Here is a 24,230-nt window from a genome sequence, read left to right as displayed (position 1 = left end):
TTACTGGTATAATAATATCTCTACTGGTCCCATTAAAACTTACTGTATAAACTTTTGTTTCACACATTATTGAAAAGATAGGACATAAACTTCTCTCTAAAGGAAATATATACCGAAAGTTATTTTTTTCAAAAAGAAGAAAAAAAAAACTATCTTTCATGTAAATATGCTCTTAAACATTTTTAAGAAACAGATCATTGACTACGGCAAAAGCTTTTCCAGCCTATCGTGTAAATACACATTTAACGACTTTGTAAATTTCAGGTCAATGGTCCAATAGACCAAAGTCTTGGAGCTGTTATAATGTATCCAGTAAATGCATATTTAGGGAGTGTAAAAATTTCAGAATATTTGCTTGATTATTGATGCAAAGAAGCCATTACAGTTTATCAGGTAATGTTAATATCCTATCATAAGAAGTACATTTATAGAATACAGTTGTAATTTATGGAGATAATTAAATTTAATGTTATTTTCAAAACTATTTGGTTGATTTTGATATTATAGTATGTTTGGTACCTATCTTATTCTTTCTCATTTTCTATGTTTCTTCAATGCATAAATATATATGTCTATAACAACTTATAGATTCCATTAGACTGCTAACTTAAAATTTCAAGTCCACTCAGAAGTGCCTTGGAAGAAAGATCTGGCAATCCACTTCTGAAAAAATAAGCCAATAAAAACTTTAAAGCTCACAGCTCTACTCTAACACACATGGGGTCACCATTAGTTGAAATACATTTGATGGCAACTGGTGGTGGAATGACTATATAAACCTTTGAAATTTCCATCCAAATTTCTAAGAAACTACATAAATGAATAGTACCAAGTGTTTTCATTATGTTGTGATTTTATCAATTTAAAAATAGATTGTGATTTTGGATGTATATGTATTTTGATTTTAATGTGATTTGGGTGAAAGTTTACAGAGAAAATTCATCTTGCATACAGCAGTTCACATGCACTTTGTCTCATGACATTGACTATAATCTCCCACAGTGCAACAGCTCTTCTCCCACATCCTTCTCATAGGCAAGTCTTTACTGTAACCTTCCTTCCCATGCACTCCTGCCCAAGCTGTCTCCCTGTGCATACACAGCCCTCCTATTCTCCCATGCTTGGTGTCTCCAAGAAATGTATCTACCTAATGCAAATGTTCAACTCATATGTCTGTCTTGTGTTTGGATAGAAGCCACAGGAGTGGGTTCAATTCCAGACCTAAAGGGCAGCTAATGGCCATAGTCTCAGGGGTTCTATCAGTCTCTATCAGAGAAGCAATCCTGGTCCCTTTTTTTTTTTATGATTTTGAGTTTTGTTGCACATTGTTCTCCCACTCTATCCAGGATCTCCTACATAGATCCCCCTATGAGTGGTTGACAGTGTTAGCAGAGCACCGTCTAGTTCTTCTGGTCTCATAGTCCTTTAGGCTGAGGACTGCATGGTGTACCAGTCCCTTGAACTAATCGTTTCCATGCATCTTTGGTTTTCTTCATTCTTCTTTGCTCTGGATGAGGAGAGACCCATCATTGTATCTAGATGGCTGCTTGCAAGCTTTTAAGATCTGTCGCTACTCGATATAGGACTTGAAGTAGGATGTGGAACAATGTTTTTGTGTAGTATGTTATGCCAATTGAGCTTGATGTCCCCTGTGACTATGGTCCCAAGCCCACAGGTCCAACTACTTATTCCCTCTGGGTAGCTGGCTGTGGCCAAGAAGTGACTATAACCTTGTCCCTTGTCAGCTCTTCTATATTCCAGGGAATTCTTATAGAACATACACTTAAAGAAGCATTGTCTGCCAAGTCTATTAATATATATATTTTATAAGGCCCATTAAAACTATTAAAATAAACATGTTAGTGTAAAATGAAATATCTAAAATAGGCAAATGTATAGAGGCAAATGTACTGAAGAGCTCTGGTGGTATAGTGGATAAAGCATTTGTCTACTAACCAGAAGGTCAGCACTTCAAACTCACTAGCCACTCCATGGTAGAAAGATGGGCGATCTACTTCCATAAAGATTAACAGCCTTAGAAACCCAATAGGTGTGGCTATGAGCTGGAATTGACTTGATTTGGTTTGGTTTGAGTTATAGAGACCAGAGTTTATTTGTGGTTATCAGAGGTAGGATGGAGAAGGGAAGGGGAACTATTGTTTAGGAAGCAGTGAGTTTTAGGTTATGGAGATGGGAAATTTGGCAATAATTATGGCTGATGGTTGCATAAGATGACATATGTAATTGATATCAATAAATTGTACATTTGAAAAATGTTGAATTGGCATATTCATATGTTATATTTATGTTTACAACAATAAGAAAAGGAAAAATATTAAACTGGGGAGGAAAAAAAAAAAAAAAGCTCTATGGGGCAGTTCTACTCAGTAACATACTGGGATAACCGTGAGTCAGAATTAACTCAAAAAAAAAAAAAAGAAAAACCAATGATTTAGCTAAAAATCATTACTATTCACAGGAAAATCTATAGGAATAAGAGGGAAATTAAGGTGTTTGTTTTAGAATGGCATTTGGTATTTGTGTCCTTTTTATTTTTTTAATCTATATTTATCTTGGTGATAGTGTATAAAACTCTACATAAGACCATGTTTGAAATATTTGATTTTGAAATAACAACAAAAAACTATTTCAACCAAAATATTTTCTTTCAGCTTACATTTGATATCTATATATAAATTTACAATTATTTACTGAATTAGTATTCTACACATTAAAATATAAAATTAAGATATTTTATCATAATGACATTTTTCAAATAATTTTATTTGATAAAATCAATCAAAAGTTAATCAAGTCAATCACACATCATTTAATAAATTACAAAAAAAAAATAAATAAACCTCACTGCCGTCGAGTCAGATCCGACTCCTAGCAACCCTTCCTTGGGTTTCAGAGGCAATATCACCACGGAAGTACATTGCCCAATATTCCCTCCAACAAGTGACTGGTGAGTTTGAACTGCCAGAGTTTAACAGTCAAATGCCTTAGGCACTATACCACCAGAGCTCCCACTTAATAAATTACTCAAGATAAATATCTTAGCATTTCCAGATCAAGGAAATTTTTAACATGCTTATTATATACCTTCCTAAGTTAAAAATCAATATTCTTGCTATAGAAAAATGGTAAGAGTATTTGTTCACATGTTCTCATTGGATCTATATATTGATGGATAAATGTTCCATCTTTTAATTTTTTTTTTTTTCCACACTGGGACCATAAAACATTTGTTTCAAAAGAGATAAATGAATGTTTTGTTGTCTAGTTTTTCTGTTCAGGAAGAATTATAAACTTTGTAGAGGTCATGCTTATCTAAATTTTTTCAATGTGTAGTTTCCAATTTACCTTTGCTTCCTTATCTCTTCACAGTCTGTGGTAGTTAAAGATGTATGTCAGCTTGGCTGGGCCTGGTTGAGTGGCTGGGCAGCTGGTGGTAGTTATTCACCGTGATGGGATCCCAATCAAATTCATGGTGCAATCTACCACAAGAAGCTGAGTAGCTGCTTAGGGATATGGTCTGCTTCCCGTATATAAGCAGCAGCTTTGGGAATGGCCTGTAGCTTATGGCATGCTTGAACCCTGTATGTAGCTGTTTCATTGTTCAGCAGGCTGCCATGCTCTTCTTACCTTGAGACTTTCAATGAACTTGAATTAATGGCCTGCCATGTGGTTTGGTAACATTGGGACTGTGCCTTTTTACTTGTCAACCTTGGGCTTGTCAGTCTCAGCAGCCAGCAGCTGTCTGAGTGAAAAAATGCCTCTAACTCCAGTGGGCTGGAAGCAGGAGGCAGAACTGAAGCCCAAGGTTGTGGGGCTTTCACATAGTCCCTAGAGCCTGGCACTTTGAATGGGACTTAAAGCCTCCAAATGGTAAGAAAATAAATTCCTGTTTGTTCAAACATCCCATTTGTGGTATATTCTTGTCAGAGTGGCACTAGGTAACCAGAACACAGCCTCACCATAAAATATGCAGGTTCTTAGAGGTACTGTATTCTCTCATGGCAACATGGAATTGGCTTTATACAATTTTTCAAGTGAAAAATCATTCCCACATGTGTGTGGTATTCAAAGTTCAAAATACTGAGACACAATACAGTCATCTTTTAAAAGTTTTCTTCATATCTCAATATAAATTTAAGGATACTTCTAAATCTTAAAACTCCTCAATTTCTCCATATACTGTAAATACTATTATTCTGTAATATGTTGTTGTTTAGGTGTCATAGAGTTGGTTCCAACTACTGGTGACCCTATTTACAACAGAATAACATTTCCTGGGTCATCTTCACAACTGTTGCTATGATTGAGCCCATTGTTGTAGCCAATGTATAAATTCATCTTATTGAGGGTCTCCATTCTTTTTGATGACCCTCTTCTAAGCATGATGGCCTTCTCCAGAGACTGGTCTTTCCTGATAACATGTCCAAAGTACATGGGATGTAGTCTAGCCACCCTCACTTCCAAGGAGCATTCTGGCTGCACTTCTTCCAAGACAGATCTCTTCATTCTTCTAGCCAAAACTTTAAAAATAATAATAATAATAAGGAAGATTCTTATGGCAGTCTATAGTGTATATTCAATATATTTCATCAGCACCATAATTCAAAGGCATCAACTCTTTGATTTTCCATATTCATTGTCCATCTTTTGTATGCATATAAGGCTACTGAAAATGCCATGTCTTAGGTTAGGCGCACCTTAGTCCTCAAGGTGACAGCTATGCTTTTCAACACTTAAAGAGATCTTTTGCAACAGATTTGCTTAATTTAATACATCATTTGATTTATTGAATGCTGCTTCCATGAGTGTTGATTGTGGATTCAAATACAATAAAATCCTTGACAGCCTGAATCTTTTCTCCTTTTATCATGATGTTGCTTATTGGTCCAGTTATGAGGGGTTTTTTGTTTGTTTTTTTTTTTCATTGTATTGAGATATAATCTATACTGAAGGCTGCAGTCTTTGAACTTTGTCAGTAGGTGCTTCAAGTCTTCTTAGCTTTCAGCAAGCAAGATTGTATCATCTGCATATTGCAGGTTGTTAATGAGTCTTCCTCTAATCCTGATGCTGTGTTCTCTTTATATATCCCAGTGAGCTCCCTCCTGGTATGATTCCCAGGTCAGTGAGGAGAAACCAGGTTCTGGGGTGCTGAGAAAGGAAGATTTATTGAAGGCCAGCAAGCAAGGGCTCAGAGACTGTGTCTCAGATCAAGTCCCTGAGGCTAGGAATTTCAGTGCTAATATAGGGCAGAGGATAGGGAAGTTGTGTATATTCATGAGCTTTCTGGGAATTCAATAACCATCAGGCTTATTAGCATGATGGGGGGTGCATTAAGAATGTGGTGTCATGAACACCAAGGGGATGTGTTTTTCAGGTTTTGATGTATATAGGACAGTTAAGAACACAGTCCAGACCAATTGCACATGGGCTAATGGGAAGGGTTGGGGTAGGAGAATTCTCTGGGTAGCTACCAGGATATATAGCAGGAACTTGGATGACATTTCAGCCCTTGCAGTCAGGCTATTCAGAGCAGGGCATTCTTACATTCTCTCCTCTGGTTTTATGTATCTCATTCTTCAGAGAGGGCAAACCAGAACTTTTGGTTAGCTCACCAAGTTCCTCACACAGACTTTTGGTAGAGGGAAGAAGGTCATGACCTCTTAGAGAGAGGTTCATTGGGGCTTGAGGAGATTATGACAGTATGGAACACCTTGGATGCAACAATAGCCAAACAGGCCTAGCAGAATGAAAACAAAGATACCTAATAACAATTCTTTAAGCCAGGACAAATTTGGTAGTCAGGAGGTCAGACATCAAAAGAAGCTGGTAGTTGACGGTGGTGAGGTGGCTTACTTCCAGATCTTATTGACCTCTTGTTCCACAGTATCAGAGGTGTTAATCTGTGTGCAGATGGGAGTGGGAGGGTGGGGGTTGCTGACCACACACTCCACTTTGTTCAACCAGCAGATATTCACTGGCAGCTTGATTCCCCAAAACTGCCTTAACAAGCAACTAACTGCAAAGATTGCTACTGAGCTCTGAGAGTGGTGTCTGTAGAGCTGGCTGTCTGTTTCACAGTAGCAGTCAAATTACGCAGCATAAATTCATGGGAGGTTATTCCAACAGATGGTATGAAAAAGCTACCAGTCCAAGCAGCTCACTGTATAAAATCAATGATGCTACATTTTGCTTTTTGTAATTTAAGGCATGAGAGTTTGGGAAATGTTGTAGACAATGATCTTAATTGTCAAATGTCTCAAGACACACAAGCCAATGAGGTTGTACCCATTTAAGCAAGATATGGTCATGTACTTGTTGTGGTAGGGATATTTCTCACAGATAAAATAAACCCCTTAGGGGCACAAACAGACCCAATGGTATCAGAGTAATTTAAAAAAGGGAAGAATCATTGACAGCTACTGTCCAATTATTACTCTTTAAGAACTATGGGTATATTTCCAGGCTTCCTTCCCAGGGTCTTCTAAGGATGGCATAAATCCCTCAGGGGTTTGAAGTGCAATTTAACTGAAGGGTTTATCCAAACTAGGTTATTTTGTGAGAAAAATCTTGGTAATTTGTTGTCTTTCTAGTAGTCAGGCTAACAAGCCTGGCTAGGGTGTAAATTAAACATGGAGCCAGGGGAAAACCAGGGAGTTGAACATCTACTGCAGACTAGAAAAGGAGTAAGACAAAATATGGGTGGGAATTTCTTCAAGAGGTCACTACAGTGGCTTTTATGGGTTGTCCCTGTGCTCAACAGGGGTTTTATGGAAAAAACCAACAATTAGTTAAATTTCCTTTTTGTGCTACAGCTTGAGAAATGTGTACTAATTAATGTTTGCTCCAACCCAGGGCTTCTGCCAGGTGAAGAGAGAAAACAAACTCGGTAAAGAGGATTGTATGACATAAAGGGACAACTGAAGTCATGGTTGAACAAAGGCAAGTTTGTGAAGGACAATATAAAAAATAAAACGGCCGAAAGGAAGATGAATGTTTTACACAAATGCAAAATAATCTCTCTATGGATCATGGAGAAAGTAGGCACCTAAAAAGATATTTCAGGTCAATAATAGGTTCACAAGTCCAAAATGGGGATTGGCTTAGATCAGGTGGGAGGAACTGACAGGTCCTTGTGTGAGCTTCAGTCAAGTATGGTGAATTCAGAACTTTACCCCTTGGATCATCTTGGTTGAAGAACGTGTAGTTACAAGACCAGTGTATGGTCCAGTCCAGCATGGGGTAATCAGCTTGTCCTCACAGGTCTTAAGCAGCACTTGGTCATCTGTCTGGAAAGAGTGAAGAGGCACATCAGCCAGGTAGCAAAGCCAGCTGGAGTTGTAGCCATGAATGGAAGATAGGAAAGCATGCATTTTAACATTCATTTCTCCTAATGTCTTAAGCTGTTTATAAAGGTGGAGGGATTCTTAAAAAATGGTCTATCATACATGATTTTGAAAGGGCTCAATATTAGCCCACTTCTGAGGCCTATTCTAACCCACAGCAGTGCAATGAGCAATGCCTGAGTCCACACCATGTGGGTTTCCTGACAAATCTTTGCTATTTGTTTCTCTAAGGTTCATGTTTTCTACTTTTCTGCTAGATTGGGATCTTAGGGCGAGTGTAGTTTCCATGTGATTACTAGTAACTCAGACACTTAAGTGACTTGTGAAACAAAGTGGGGTCCATTGTCATTGTTGATTGAGGCATGAAGTCTGAATCTGGGAATAATCTCTTGGAGAAGGCACTTTGTTACTTTGGAGGCCTTTTCAGTTTTGCAGGGGTTGCCTTAACCCATCCCGTGAAGTCGTTGTAGATATCAATGGTTCCCCAGGTCTTGGGGCATTTCAGTAAAGTCTACTTGTCAGTCCTCTCCTGGAATGCTTCCTAATGACTGAACTCCAGCCTCCACGAGCTGGTGATTTTTGGATTGTTTTTGATTCACATGTGACAGGCTTTGGTGATTCTCTGGATAGTCTTCTACATGTCTGGTCCAATTATATGTTTTGCAGTCCAATGAAAAAGACTTTCATCTCCCAAATGGGTGGACTGGTGACCCTCTTGCAAGATTGAGTACACTAATTGTTGAGGAAGGAAAACTTTCCCTTGGGAGTGGGCAGGCAACCTTGGTACTCAACTGTTGCTCCTCACTCTTCATCCATTTCATGGTCCTCTGACAGATAATCTGGAATTTCCTCAACCAAAAACCAAAACTCATTACCAGCAAGTTAATTCTGACTCATAGCCACCCCTAGTGGGTTTCTAAGGTTGTAAATTTTGACAAAAGCCTCATCTCTCTTCCATGGAGTGGCTGGTGGGTTCAAGCCCCTGATATTTTGGTTAGCAGTCAAATATCTTAACAACTACACCACCAGAGCCCCTTCAGGGAGGGTGATATTTGGGAGGAGGGCCATCTGAACACCTGGACTGTGTGGTGACAGGTGGGAGCTCCTGATCTCCCCCAACGTGGGTCTTCTTACTGAGCCTATTGGTAAAGTTCCAAGTCAGGGGCTTGACAGGACAGCCTCTGATGGGGAATCTCTTTTCCAATGACTCTTATTTGCAGTAGGCACACTGATTTCAACCCAAGCTGGGTCACCCACCCAGGGCAGTGTTTTCCTTCTGACCCTTTTCATTAGATAACCGTACTTAAAATCACCAAGGTAACAGGCAGAACAGGCTTGAGGTGCCCAGGAGACTTAGTCAGGGCTGCTGCAAGCAAGCTTCCCTGTCATCTCAGCTTTTGAGACTTTTGCTTTTCCTGCACCTGGTTTTCTATAACTAAAAACCTTAAACGCTACCTCAACTAATCGTGAAATGCCTACTCCCAGGCTTCCTTCAAGCTTCTGCAATTTCTTTCATATGTCTGGGGCAGTCTGCTTGATGGAGGTCATGTTAGCAATCTTAGTGTTGTCTGGGTTTTTGAAGTCTACATTAGTGGAAGGCTATATAAATCCACTTGAGGAAAACTGAGGGGTCTTTAGTAGGCCCTGAAAAATCTCATAAACTTTATTTAGGTTCTTCTGCATTGTTGTGGTTGTTGTAGGTGCCATCATGTTGGCTTTGAGTCATAGTGACCCCATGTACAATAGAACGAAACACTGCCTGGTCCTATGCCAGCCTCACAATCCTTGCTATACTTGAGCCCATTGTTGCAGCCACTGTCAATTCATCTCATCAAGGACCTTCCCCTTTTTCATAAACCCTCCATTTTATCAAGCATGATATCCTTCTCTAGGGAATGGGCCCTTCTGATAACATGACCAGAGTAGGTCAAAGAAGTCTGGCTATTTTGGCTTCCAAAAAGCATTCCGGCTGCACTTCATCCAGGACAGATTTGTTAGTTCTTCTGGTAGTCCATTGCACTTTCAATATTCTTTGCCAACACCACAACTCAAAGACATCAGCTCTTTTTTGGTTTTCCTTATTCATTGTCCAGCTTTCACATGCATATGAGGCAATTAAAAATACCATGACTTGGGTTAGGCACACCTTAGTCTTCAAAGAGATATCTTTTCTCTTCAGCACTTTAAAGAGGTCTTTTGCAGCAGATTTTCCCAGTGCAATACATCATCTGATTTCTTGACTGCTGCTTCCCTTAGTGTTGATGGTAGAACTAACTAATATGAAATTTTGACTATTCAATGTTTTACTCAATTGATTATGATGCTGCTCATTGGTCAATTTCTTCTCCTTTGCTCCTCCCCACAATTCAGCCCAGCTAATAAGTAGATTCAATAGTGGTCAATTCACCCCTACCAAAGGGTCCATTGTGATCCTACTATGGATCAGTGGCCAGAATAGCCAGCTCAAAAGGCTTCCAGATGGGCTTGTTTGCCTGATGGGTATGCTCAGCTTCCTCTCGAATCTTTCACAAGATCATACATCTCTCCTCAGGAGTCAGCAAAATGTCTAGAAGGGCCTGACAGTTGGCTCAAGTTGGGTCATGGGTAGCAATAATGGACAAAATCATGTCAGATATCTGGTTGAGGTCCTCCTGGTAAGAGGGGAGGCTATTTTTCCAACTGAAAAGGTCAAAGGTAGAAGAAGGGGTGTGAACCCAAATCAGGTTTGACTGAACACCTTCATCTCTGCTGCTGAGGATCTGATGAAGTGGTATTTGCCCTGCCATGGGTTGTCCAGGCCCCAGGCCAAATATATTACTACTATGGGTATGAAGTGGTGAGACAATGTCCACAGGTTCTACCATTGGCTCAGGGGCATAGGGAGACAGAATGGATGATGAAGAAAGTTGGGAATCATCTTCCCCTAGACAAACTAATATCTTGTGTTTAGTAACAAGATTAGCAACCATAATCTTACATTGTTTCTGCATATTCTTATTTCTGTACAAAGACATAAAAGCTTCTATATACATTTTCTAACCCCACTTCCCTTCTTGGGTACAAAACAAATCAAGTTGCAAAATAGTGTTATAATTCAGTTAGTTATTTACAGGTCAACCTTCTATGCACCCTCAGTTACTATTGGGACCAAGTAACATTACAGAAAAACATCATCTTAGACTATTTCATTGGATCATAACCAAAATACTTCCATTTCTGAAGGGTGCATCCTAAGGGGCTACACTTAGGGATATTCATTTTCCATAACTAAAATCAGGAGTTCAAGGATTACAAATGCAAAGAAGAAACAAAGATGCCTTGAAAACCAGACTGCTCAGCCTCCCTTAACTGCCTAGAAACTGAAAATAATGGCAGTCTCTTGGGTAGCTTCTCAATCTTCCCAGATCTCTAGAACTTAGGTTGCAATCATATACTGCAATCATATCCCAGAGAGGATCCTTACCAAGTCGTCATTTCTCAGCCTCAAAGAAAGGTAGCTGAGGGTCTGGCTGGGGCCCTGGCTATTGAAAGCAGCCTCACCTACTCCTCCCAGGTGAAGATGGCCAATGCACACTGAGGTCTGGCAGTCATTCTAACAGCTGGAGGTGAATCCATAAGGCAGAAGGCAGTTAGAGAAAAAAGTCTCATCTGGGTCAAAATATTTTGGAACCAGACAGGGGGGCACCCACAAGTTGTGACTCCCAGGTCAATGAGGAGACATCAGGCTTTCAGGTGTTTATGAAGAGAGCTTTATTGCAGGCTGACAAGCAAGGAACTCAGAGACTTTCTCTCAGATCAAGATCCTTGAGGCTGGAGATTTGAGTACTAATATAGGGCAGAGAATAGGTAAGTTATGATTATTCATGAACTTTGTGGGAACTTATTAGCAATGCATGAGGCTTGTTAGCATAGCATGATAGGGGGTAGAGTGGGGGTGTGGTGTCATGGCCATCAAAGGGGTGTGTTTTTCAGATTCTGCTATGCATAATTCAGTTAAGGACACAGTCCAGACAGATTGCACATGGGCAAATGTGAGGGGCTGGGTAGGAGAATGCTCTGGGTAACTAGAAAAATACATAACAAGAACTTGGCTGGTATTTCAGTCCTTGTGGTTGGGCCACCTAGAGTGGGGCATTCTTATACAGCTTCTTCTATTCTTCTCTCAGAATATAGATCAGATAAATATAGTGAAAGGATATAACACTGATGCACACCTTTCCTAATTTTAAAACACTTTGTATCCCCTAGTTCTGTTCAAATGACTACCTCTTGGTCTATATACAGGTTCTGCATGACCACAATTAAGTGTTCTGGAATTCCAAATATTCACAGTGGTATCCATAATTTATGATGATCCATAGATTCAAATGCCTTTGCATTGTCAATAAAACACAAGAAAACATCTTTCTGGTACTCTCTGCTTTGAGCTAAGAATATTTTGACCTCAACAATGATATCCTTCATTACACATCCTCTTCTGAACCCACCTTGAATTTCTGGCAGTTTTCTATCAATGTGCTGCTGCAAACATTTTTGAATTATATTCAGAAAAATTTTACTTGTGTGTGATACTGATGATTTTTTTTTTAATAATTTCTCCACTCTCTTGGGTCACCTTTCTTTGGAATGGGCACAGATATGGATTTCTTCTAGTTACTTGGCCTGTTAGCAATATTCCAAATTTCTTGCCATACAAGAGTGAGCATTTGCAGAGTGACATCCATTTCTTGAAACATCTCAACTGGTAGTCTGTCAGTTTCTGCAGCCCTGCTTTTCACCAATGTCTGCAGTGCAGTTTGGAACATTTTCCTTCAATACCATCAGTTCTTGATCATATATTACCTCCTGAAATTGTTGTAAATCAAGCAAATCTCTTTGATACACTAATTCTGGTATTACTTCTATCTTCTTTTGATGCTTCTTTCATCATTCAACATTTTGCCAATGTTGGGATACTGCTGTTAGGTGCCACTGACTTAGTTCTGACTCATAGCAGCCTATGTACAACAGATCATGGTCTACCCTCACAATTATTGCCATGATTGAGCTTATTGTTGCAGTCACTCTGCCTATCTCATTGATGGTCTTCCTATTTTTCACTGATTTTCTACTCTACAAGCATGTTGTCCTTCTCCAGGGACTAATCCCTCCTCATAACACACTCAAAAATATGAGATGAAGTCTTGCCATCCTTTCTTCCAAGGAGCACTTTGGCTGTATTTCTTCCAAGACAGATTTGTTTGGTTTATTGGAAATCCATGATATATTCAATATTCTTGCTCTACACCATAATTCAAACTCATCGATTCTTTTTTGGTCTTCCTTTTTCATTGTTCAGCTTTCACAAGCTTAGGATATAATGCCCACAGACTCCTTCAGTATTGCAACTCGAGGCTTGATGTTTTTCCTCAGTTCTTTCAGCTTGAGAATTGCTGAGCTTGTTCTTCCCTTTTGGTTTTCTAATTTCAGATTTTTACATATTTCATTATAATAGTCTGTTATCTTCAGGCATCTTTAAAATCTTCTGTTCAACTATTTTATTTCATTCCTTCATTCTTTCCTTCTCTTAACTACTCTATGTTCAAGAAGAAGTTTCAAATTCTCTTCTGACATCCATTTTGGTATTTTCTTTCTTTCTTGTCTTTTTAATGACCTTTTGCTTTCTTCATATATTATGTCCTTGATTTAATCACACAACTGGTCTAGTCTTTGGTCATCCAGTAATAAATGCTTCTCATCTCTTCCCGAGGTGTCTCTAAGTTCAGATAGGATATATTCAAGGCCATATTTTGGCTCTTTTGGACTTGTTTTAGTTTTTGTCAGCTTCAATTTGAATTCACATATGAACAACTGATGATCTATTCCACTGTCAGCTTTAGCCTTGTTCTGACGGATGATATCATCTCTTTCCACAGAAGTAGTCAAGTTGATTCCTGTGCATTTCATATGGATAGGTTCAAGTGTATTATCACCATTTATGTTGTTGAAATAAGGTATTTCCAATGAATAGGTCTTACGAACTTCTATCATTTGATCTCTAGCATAATTTTCATCACCAAGGCTGTATTTTCCAACTACTGATCTTTCTTCTTTTTTTCCAAGTATCATATTCCAATCACCAGTAATTATCAATGCATCTTAATCAATTTGAGACTGCAGAAGTGGTAAATAACTTCAGTTTCCTCATCTTTAATATTAACGGTGAGTAAATTTTCAAAGACAGTCATATTAACTCATCTTCGTTATAGATGTTATTCTAACACTGACAGTGTTGTACTTCAGCACAGTTCTTTTCGACCATGAATGTGATGCTGTTCCTCTTCAAATTGTCATTCCTGATGTAGAAGATCATACATTTGCCTAGTTCTAAATGGCCAATACCTGTTCATTTCAGCTCACTAATGCCTAGGATAGCAATCTTCAAGTGTTCCATTTCATATTTGACTACTTCCAATTTCCCTACATTCATACTTTGTATATTCCATGTTCTGATTAATAATGGATGTTTGCAGCTGTTTCTGTTTATTTTGAGTCATTCCACATCAGCAAATGAAATTACCAAAAGCTTTACTCCATCCATACCATTAAAGCAGATTTTAATTTGAGGAGGCAGCTCTTTCTCAGTCTTATTTGGAATGTTTTCCAACCTCCTGGACTATGTCAGCACTATATCACTTATGCACTGTGTCAGACGGTGTTCCATTGCTATTTATAAGGGCTTCATGGGCATTGAAACCTGCTGGTAGCTGAAATACTGGTGACATATTTCTAGAATTACAGCATCACACAAACCACCCAGTATAACAAACTAACAGGCAAATGGTGGAACATCATGATAATCGGAGAAAATATTGAAGTTTTCAAGGATTTCATCATATTTGGATCCACAATCAACACCCATGGAAGAAAGAAATCAAACAATATATTGCATTGGGCAAATCTGCAGAAGACCTCCTTAAAGGGTTAGGAAGCAGTGATGTGACTTTGAAGACTAAGGTGCACCATCACAAGCTACAGTATTTTCAATAGACTCATATGCATGTAAAAGCTGGATAATGAATAAGGGCAAACTGGATAAGATTTGTAATCTTTGAAATACGGAGTTGGCAAAAAAATATTGAATGCATCATGGATTGTCAGAAGAGCAAAAAACCTGTCTTGGGAGAAGTACAGACAGAATGCTCCTTAGAAGTGAGGTGGTAAAACTTCATCTCATGTATTTTGGACATGTTATGAGGAGGAACTAGTCCCTGGAGAGGAGCTCATGCTTGTTAATATAGAGAGTCAGTGAAAAAGAGGAAGACCTATACTGATACTGATTGACCCAGTGGCTGCAACAATGGGCTCAATCATAGCAATAATTATGAAGATGGAGCAGGACCAGGCAGTGTTTCATTCTATTATACATATGGTAGCTATGAGTTAGAACAGACTTCATAACACCTAACAACAGTTATTTTGTTTCTATTAATTCATGCATTATGTATTTTTAGGCTATGTTATTGGTTTCATACAAATTTAAAATGGTTAAAGTAATCTTACTGGACTGATCAGTTTTTTCTTTAAGAAATTACTTCTTTTTTAAAATACTGCTAATTGAAAAAAGCAAACTCACTGCCATAGAGTCAATTTCTTCTCATAGTGACCCACACAGGGTTTCAATGGCTGTGAGTCTTTATTGGAGCAGACTGGCTCACTTTCTTCCACAGAGCAGCTGATGGGTTTTAACCACAAATACTTCAGATTAGCAGCCAAATGCTTTAACCACTACATCACCAGAGCTCCATAAAATAAAATAAAATAGTGCTATCGACCTTAAATATTGTACTGGTGATGAAACATAATTTTCCATGGGTCTGTCATCTTTCTCCATGTTTTCTTTGCAAAGGTATTAACAATTTCCTTTGTTGTGGTTCTAGACTATCTTTCCAAAGCTATTATAGCATACAGGCTTCGGTAACATCGATTGTGTTTTTCTCCAGAGCAGATTTGTTTACTCTCCAGGACAATACAGGTATTATCTCCTTCAGGGGAAAATGTTGGGCAGTCTTCTCATATAACATCTCATATAACATTGATATTTCCAACAATTATTTCATTGGATGAATGGAAAATATGAACCTAGCCTTCACAACCCTGAGACCAGAAGAACTAGATGGTGCCTGGCTACCACACTGTCTGCTCTGAAAAGGATCAGAATAGGAGGTTTCAGATGGAGTAGGAAAAAAAATGAAGAACAAAACTCAAAATCGTAGAAAATACCATATTTAATGGTCTGATAGAGACTGGTGGAACCCCCAAGACCATGGCCCTTTGGTACTTTCCAAGTCAGAACTGAACTTACCCTGGTGGTGCAATTTTTAGACATATGATAGATGGTTTTATAAGGTGAACAATGACACCAGGGACATATGCATTCATTACAACAATCAACCATACAAGATCTAAAGGGCAAGATTTGCCCAGGGATAAAGATTAGAAGGCAGGAAGAGTTAGGAAAATGGATGAAGGGAAATGGTTAACATTGGGAGGAAGTGGGAAGAGTCCTGTTACATTGTGGGGATTCCAATCTATGTCATGAATCAAAGTGTGTATGGCTTGTTGAATGAAAAACCAATTTGCTCTGTAAACTTTCACCAAAATCACAATTTAAAAAATAAAATTTAAAAAAAAAAAAAAAAAAGAAAAGAAAAACACTGAGCTTTCCTAATCTCATGCTCTCTCTCCTGTAATTCATCCCGCTGTCTGGGCAAGCATCACCTGGCTATCATTGTATTGACCTGTGGGAATTAGCATTCAGGGAACTTCCCATGATATTCTAGCTCCCTGTAATTTTTGTGAGTAATAAATTGTCTTTATTTCTGGCCTATGAGTCTCAAATCTTCTCCTACTATTCACTAAACTGTGCATTGCAAGTACGGTAAAATCTCCAGTCACACTTCTTGATAGTAGTTATCAAAATGTAAAGTCAATTTTAGGAGTTTACTTCATTACAGCATGGTGATTAAGCAGTCTTCCTGGAATGTTGTAACAATGACATTAAATAGATCTATAGCATTTTTAACTGGAAACCCTGAATATTTTCCTCTCTTCACAGAGTCTTGGCTTTAAGTTCAAGTGGAATTCTTAGAGCTCATGACTCCTAAAAAGAAAATGAAATTGACATAAACAAGAAGATTCTTATCTGTCAAGAAATGGGGCATGGAGGGAGAGAGAAATGAAATAAAGAAAAAGAAAGAAAAATATGTTAGGTCCCCCCAAAAAACAAAAGAAATGTGCTATGTTTGATTTATTTTGAGGAGGAGGGTAAGGCTAATCATTTATTTTAGTCCTGAGTCTAGAAAACAAACAAATAACAACAAAAATAGATCAAAATGTTTTATGTAATTTTCCCCAACAGAATGACATATACAAGAGATTTATGGTTGGACTTTGAGATAATCTCAGCAAAGGACACATGGATTAATATCTATGAAGCTTCAGAAGATTGGTTTTATTTCTTTTTGAAATAAGCAGATCATTTGAAGCTAAAAAAGAGGAGAAGAATAATTTTTCCTCTATTCTTATACTCCTGTTGTATCCTGCTAATGAAAAGGGACACACCTTTTGTTTTTATTATTTTAGTCTTCATTTTCTTCTCATTAGCCATTCATAACAGTCAGCTTGATCAGCAAGAAATTTTGTAGCTGAAAATAAAAATGGTTAGACTTATTTTCTTCATTATTCCTTCACTGACTCCTTGCCCTTTCCTCTTACCCATGATGAACGATCTGCAGAGAACAAAGTTGTTGACTCATGTTTAAGAATTCTTGTGCTGTCTTGCTGATATTAAAAAAAAAAATTATTTTGTTGATATTGGTTTTCATTCCATAATTCTCTCTCTATTTATATTTTTTTAATATCAAAGTATAAGCTTTTTATTCGAGAAGTTGTGGATATATCACTCATAAAGAGAGCACTTTGTCATTTAAGTAAAATGAGAAGCTTAGAAATTTGAATTTATAGCATACATTTATTTTCTTTCAAGATAAATATTTGAGAAGAAATCTATTTTTCACTAACAGCTGTTGATAGTGTCATAGTCAGTAGAAAAAATAAGTATTCAGCAACAGATATCTGTTGAATATAAATTTTAGTTATTCTTACCTTCAATGTGACTTGACATTTTGCCTTCAGTAAATATAGACTTCTTAAAAAAAAAAAAAAAAAAACTCATTATTTTCCAAGCTCAGCATTATCTGTTCAAAACTTGAAGAGGAATCTAGACTTCCTTATTTACACACACACACACACACACACACACGGGAATCCTTGGTTGGTACAAACAGTTAAGTGCTCAACTTCCAGCCAAAAGATTGGAGGTTCAAATCCACTCAGAAGTACCTTAGAAGACAAGCCTGAGTATCTGATTCTGAATGGTCATATCTTTGAAAACTCTGTGGAGCAGTTCTACATTGCATACATCATGGGGTTATCAAGAGTCAGAATTTGACTCCATGACAACTAACAGTGTAGTCATATGTTACATAACATTAATTCTGGCAACATCCAACTGGATATACATCTGTTGTCCCACAAGGTTATAAAAGAGTTCAGAGAATGAGATATAGTGAATGCAACAGCTTCCCACACACAGCATATTTATTCCATGTCTCTTATATACAAAGCAATTGTGATGCCAGGTATATAATGGTACAGTACATATATAACCTAAAATATATATGTCTTAATAGTTATAGTAAATACCAGTAAACACTGGATTGTGTGTATACTACACTATACTTTCTATCTAAAAAGTTTTACTGTATAACAGTGCATATATACTTTGACGTGTAGGCAGCAGCATCCAATCTTATGTATCACAAGTCTCTTGAGTAGTATAAGGTTATTTCAGTTCAATTTTTTTTTTTTTCAAAAAATGTTAGCAACATGTGCATCTTGGGTCCCAAATGCAGTAAATCCAGTGACAGTAATAGCAACAACAAGAAGCTAAAGAGAAGTATCAAACTGGAAATGAAACAAACGCTTATTAAACAACTTGAAGGTGGAAAATCAATTAATGCTATTGCTCACAATTTAGGAGTGTCACATGTGACCAAAAGCAAAGAAAATACTCTCCAAGTTGTTAAAGAATAAACTCCATTGAAAGCTACAAAGCTAACAAGCAAGAAGGACATATTTCAGAAATGGAGAAATTGCTAATGATGTGGTAGAGGACAAAACAGGAAAGCAAATTCCTCTTAGCAATTTGACGTTCACTGCTAATGGATGAAGCTTGTTTAAGATGTTTAAAGAAAAAGCAGGACCAGACTATATGATATGGTGTTTGCACAATATCAAAATCACATAACATCCTATTTCACAGAACGTATTGTGGATGTGAAGGAACACATGACTAAATACACACATACAGAGACATCTATTTTGCTCTTTTTGTTGTTAAGTGTCATAGAGTCAGCTCTGACTCACAGCGACCCCATGTAAAACAGAATGAAACTCTGCCCTTCCTGCACCATCCTCACAATCACTTGCTATGCTTGAGCCCATTGTTGTAGCCACTGTGTCAATCCACTTTGTTGAGGGTCTTCCCTTTTTACACTGACTTTCTACTTTACCAAGTATATCTTTCTCCAAGGAATGGTCCCTCTGACAACATGAACAAAGTAAGTGAGACTAAGTCTGACCATTCTCGCTTCCAAAGACCATCTGGTATCACTTCTTCTAGGACAGATTTGTTTTGTCTTTTAGTAGTCAGTGGTATTTTCAGTGTTCTTTGCCCACACCACAATTCAAAGGTATAAACTCTTCTTTGGTCATCCTTATTCATTGTCCTGCTTTCACATGCATATGAGGCTATTCAAAATAGCATGACTTGAAATAAAAAAAAAAAAAAAAGTGGCATAGTGCCCAAGGCATTTGGCTGCTAAGCAGAAGGCTGGTTGTTCAAACCCACCAGCCACTCAGAAGGAAGATTGGGCAATGGGTGCACTTTAGTCTTCAAAGTGACATCTTTATTGTTAATACTTTAAGCAGACCTTTTACAGAATATTTGCCCAGTGCAATATGATGTCTGATTTTTTGACTGCTGTTTCCATGGGTGTTGATTGTGCATCGAAGTAATATGAATCTCTGACAATTTGAATCTTTTCTCTAGTTATCATGAGTGTCCTTATTGGTCCAGCTGTAAGGATTTTGCTTTCTTTATATTGAGGTGTAATGTATACTGAAGACTAGTCTGATCTTTATCAGTAAGTGCTCCAAGTCATCTTCACTTTCAGCAAACAAGGTTTTGTCTTCTGCATATCACAGGTTGTTAACGAGTATTCTTACAATTCTGATGCTACATTCTTTTTTATATAGTTCAGCTTCTCAGATTATATGCTCAGTATACAAATTGAATAAGTATGATGAAAAGACACAATCCTGACACACAACCATGCAGTATCTTTTCAAACAAAAGCCTCTTGGTCTATATACAGATTCCTTATGAGCACAATTAAGTGTTCTGGAATTCCCATTCTTTGCAATGTTATCCAAAATTTGTTGTGATCCACACAGTCAAATACCTTTGCATAGTCAATAAAATACAGGTAAACAGCTTTCCAATATTCTTTGCTTTCAGCCAAGATCCATCTAACATCAGCAATGATATTCCTCTTCCACATCCTCTTCTGAATCCAGCTTACATTTGGGAAGTTCCCTGTCAATATATTGCTGCAATCATTTTTGAAATATCTTCAGCAAGATTTTACTTACATGTGATATTGATATTGTTCCAAAATTTCCACATGCTGTTGGATCACCTTTCTTTGAAGTGGGCACAAGTATTGTTCTCTTTCAGTCAGTTGGCCCAGTAGCTGTCTTCCAAATTTCTTAGCATAAACAAGTAAGCACCTCCAGTGCTGCATTTGTTTGTTGAAGTATCTCAACAGGTATTTTGTCAATTCCTGGAGGCTTGTGCTTCACTAATTCCTTCGATACAGCTTAAATGTTTTCCTTCAGTACCAGTGGTTCTTGATCATGTGCTACCTCCTGAAGTAGTTGGACATCAACCAATTATTTTTGGTACAGTGACTCAGTGTATTCCTTCCATCTTCTGATGCTTCTTGTATCCTTAAATATGTTGCCCATAGAACACTTCAATATTGCAACTTGAGACTTGAGTTTTTTCTTCAGCTCTTTCAGCTTGAAAAATACCAGCTGTGTTCTTCTCTTTTGATCTTCTAACTCCAGGTCTTAGCACATTTCATTATAATACTTCACTTTGTCTTCTCAAGTTGCCCTTTGAAATCTTCTGTTCAGCTCTTTTATTTCATCATTTCTTCCATTCAATTTAGCTACTCTTAGTTCAAGAGTAAGTTTCAGAGACTTTTCTGACATCTATTTTTGTCTTTTCTTCCTTTCCTATGTTTTTAATGACCCTTTGTTTTTTTAATGTATGATATGATATTCTTGATGTCATCTGACAATTTGTCTGGTCTTCAGTCATTGGTGTTCAATGCTTCAAATCTATTTTTCAGATGGTCTCTAAATACAAGTGGGATATAATCAAGGTCATATTTTGTCTCTTGTGGACTTGTTTTAATTTTCTTCAGCTTCAATTTGAACTTGCTTATGAACAATTGATGGCCTATGCCACAATTAGCTCCTGGTGTTATTTTGACTGAAGTTATTGAGATTCTCCATTGTCTCTTTCCACAGATTAGTTGATCTGATTCCTGTGTATTCCATCTGGTGAGGTCCATGTGTGTAGCTGCTGTTTATGCTATTGAAGAAAGGTATTTGTAATGAGGAAGTCATTGGTCTTGCAAAATTGTATCATGCAATCTCTGGTGTCACTATTACAAAGGCCTAAAATTGTGAGCCCAATTTCAGATGTTGGGATAGATGTAGAAACTATACACATCTAGAGGGCCCCAATTATTAAGAAACAGACTTAGATGTCAGAAAAAAAAGTTCAATTTCCAGAATGCCCACTTCCTAGCCAAGATTTTACATAGATTAAGTAACAGGCTGAAAATCTCGGCTGGGCTCACAAATAGTTAACAAAGACATTTGATTCTATTTTGATTCTCTATAGTTAACTACTGCCATCAGAGATATGTGACTGTCACAAGATCAGGTCAAGATGTACTATTAGCTAATGTGCTGGTGCATCTGTAGGAGACTTGGGAAGATGGAACTGGCCAAGTTATCTCCAAGGCTTCTGTCCAGTCATCTAGTAACCTGCCACTTTTTCTCCTCATGTCACCCTCTTTTGTTTTCTAGTTAACTCTTACCATTATGTGAAATTATTGCATATATGGATAAAGTTTTACTCTCTGTCTGCCTCTCCATGAGAACAGTGTCCTGTCAATGTTGTGCTCAGCCTAATTCTGTGAACATAGAACAATAATAGAAACATAGTAGCTACTCCATAAATATTTGTAGAATGAATGGAAGACAGAATGAATGAATGAATGTAAGAACTGTGTATATGTAAGTTAAAAACAGTAAGGACAATTTCCACTAGCCTGTTGACTATATGGAAGCCCTGCATGGTGCAAAAGGTAAATGCATTCGATTGCTAACAAAAGGTTGGGGTCCACCTACAGGTGTCTCAGAATAAAAGCTTAATGATCATCTTCTGAAAAATCAGCCACTGAAAACACAGTTCTACTTTGGCACACATCAGTCACCATGAGATAGAATTAACATGATGGCAACGGATGGTGTGGTGTTCATTGGCTCTATCTTAACTTTTTTTCTTACTGTCTAAGAAATTATCTATTTCTAAGTCTCAAGGATAGGAGTTGGAAACATTATCTGGGAGAGGGGGAGAGCAAGGGATGTCATTAAACAAATATTGAGAAAGGGGAAATAATTTAGGAGCAAGTTGCTGGGGATATAGAAAGTTACACAATAACAATAGGTAAAAAGAGAATAAATTGTGTGTGTGGGGGAAGTATTGTCAACAGAAAAAAAAAATCTCAAAGAATGTCTTTCAACCACTGAACCTCTGTGGTAGATGAAGATATTTTTACCAAAAGACAAACTTGATCTTCTGAAAACATAATATTTTGTATTACAGAACAACATAATATTGAACATTTTTTTCAGGTTTTTAAGAAGAGATGAAATACGAATATTGATGATTTCCCTTCAAGGGGAAGTCAACTCATGACTTATCACATTGTGGACTATATTCTTTGAAAGCACAACTAAGATATTAGAGAAACTTCTCCCAGAATTGGGAACCAAAAACACATTATCCTCTTACTGAGTTGGGCTGAAACACATTAAGAATGGAGTTTGAAAAATCCTGGAGTCTGTCACTACTGATTTTTAAGTATTAGGTGGGAAACTGAAGAGCAAGGAGTCCAGGTGGTGTTTTCATCTTTTTTTCCACTTTGAAGGTCATACCTTTGGAAGAGAAAAGAGGATATGAAAAATGAGCAACTGGTTACATAAATGGCTTCAAAGAACAAGATCTGGTTTGGGGGACCTGATTATGTTAACAGAATATCTAACTCAAGCAGACAGAGTCTATCTCATGGGTCCAGAGAAGATATATTTGTCAGGATATTTCTTGACATAACAAAAAAAGACTCTTAACTGTCAAAAGGGAAGTGAATGCTAAGAGGAAAGGTCAATTAAGATGGCAAGCGTCAAGTATAATATAGAGAAGAAAAACAGTAGTGAAGATATCTATTATTTCAATAGAAAAAAAAGCAATCATGTTTGCAATGCAATTTGTGACTTCATATGTGTCAGACCAACAATGCTGATGGTGAGACTGAGCTTAATAAAGTTACATGAAATCCTAGCACAAAGGAGGTAAATATGGGATGAGGTATAAATCTATATTGCTAATCTGAAAGCTACACAATGCTTAGGAGTAACAATCATAAAAAAAGCCAAAGTGTATATTTTAATGTCAAGATTATAAATAATTACGTGGAAACTGACTTAAAGGGAAAACAGTTAAAAGAAAAGAAAAATATACTGAAAGTATTTTGTTTTGAACTATACTACACCTGCCAAACCAATCATGATGATTTCCTGGTAAATATTACAAAACAGACAAAGTGGAAATATGTATTAGTAGTAGATTTATCTGGGAATTCCATTCTAAGAAAAGCAGAATATATGTTATATTCTTGAATTACCTTACTTTCATAATAATTTCCTTTTTCCAAAGTTTTAGAGAAAATGTAAGGAATTTTTATATGGATATAATTAAATCCCATATAAGAATTAAAAAAAAAAAAACTATATTTAGAAGGGAATATTGTAAATAACAGTGACATTATAAAGTTTCATTTGCCTTCTGAAAATCCATAATTGCCAAAGAACAGAATGTGTTCAGCTAAGGATTTAAAATTTAGGAGAATACAAACCAGCTTCAGGGAAAGAAAAATAAAAAATGATCTTATGACACAATTCTTTAGAGCAGTGGGTTTCATCCAGGGGTGATTTTACTCTCTCAGGAGACACATGACAATGCTGCTAATATTCTACAATACATAGGACTTCTCCCTATGACAAAGCATGATCTAGCACAAAATGTCACTAAGCAGAAATTGGGAAACCCTGCTCTAGATTGTAACATACAAACAAAACAAACAAACTCACTGCTGCCTCGTCGGAACTGACTCATAGTGACCCCTCCTTGAGTTTCTGAGACAGTATCTCCATGGAAGTAGATTGCCCAACCTTCCTTTCGAAGAGTGGCTGGTGGGTTTGAACCACCAGCCTTCTGATTAGCAGTCATATGCCTTAGGCACTATGCCACCAGAGGTCCTAGATAGCTCCGTGAATATATGAGATTATTATTTTTTTACAATCACAATTTAAATGAGAGAAAAAAAGAAAAAAAAAAAAAAA

The sequence above is a fragment of the Orycteropus afer genome, unplaced genomic scaffold (assembly GCF_000298275.1).
Source record: "Orycteropus afer afer isolate SDZICR_OR568_19922 unplaced genomic scaffold, OryAfe1.0 scaffold00978, whole genome shotgun sequence".
In the NCBI taxonomy this organism is placed as follows: domain Eukaryota; kingdom Metazoa; phylum Chordata; class Mammalia; order Tubulidentata; family Orycteropodidae; genus Orycteropus; species Orycteropus afer.
This window is presented reverse-complemented; position numbering follows the sequence as displayed.